We start from the raw sequence: 721 nt of genomic DNA on the forward strand, positions 1-721 counted from the left end.
CGGGGCGGGGTGGGGCGGCTGTGGGGAAGTTGGAGCCATCAGGTCCAGGCCCGCGCAGAGTAGAGTTCATTTGCGCGGCAAGTTTGACTGTGAGTCATTGGCGCCTTGGGTTAATACAGCAATAAACAGTCGCGCATGAGGCCCTCGCCCATTGTCTAACAAATAAGTTTAGGACTAATTGCGCAGCCGGTTTACAATCGTACACTGATCAACCAAGTGTGCAACTATGGTTAACACCTGCAAGTGTGCAACTTGCAAGTCGAATATTTGCAAGTGGTTAACTGCGCGGAGAAGCAATACTTGCAAGTGTTGAATTCAACACGGTATTTAATTGTGCACTTGTGAAGTGTGCCACTCCTCCCAGATCCCCTCGCCGTAAACGTCCCCGTCGAATGGAACGTTCAACATCGAGGAGGTTGCACACTCATGCACTTGCAAGTGCACAACTATCGAGTATAGAGCACACTACTTGCAAGTGTGTTTTCCCGGGCGGTGCCCAGTGTATTGGGGCTCTCGCTGCCGCCCCGCCCGGCCCGGCCCCGCGGCTAAGCCAGCCTCATCCACTTAGCACCTCCCGGCTCCGACTCCCGGCCTCCTCAATGAACATCCCGCGCGAGTGTGTGCGACCGCGCCGCCCTCCGCTGGGTGGTCCAGGAGGCCAGGCCGTGGGCTCGTCCATAGGGCTCAGGCACGCGAGCGTGGCGGGGGCGGGCGGGGGCGG

The sequence above is a fragment of the Frankliniella occidentalis genome, unplaced genomic scaffold, assembly GCF_000697945.3.
Source record: "Frankliniella occidentalis isolate FOCC.00 unplaced genomic scaffold, Focc_3.1 Scaffold1, whole genome shotgun sequence".
Classification (NCBI taxonomy): Eukaryota; Metazoa; Arthropoda; class Insecta; order Thysanoptera; family Thripidae; genus Frankliniella; species Frankliniella occidentalis.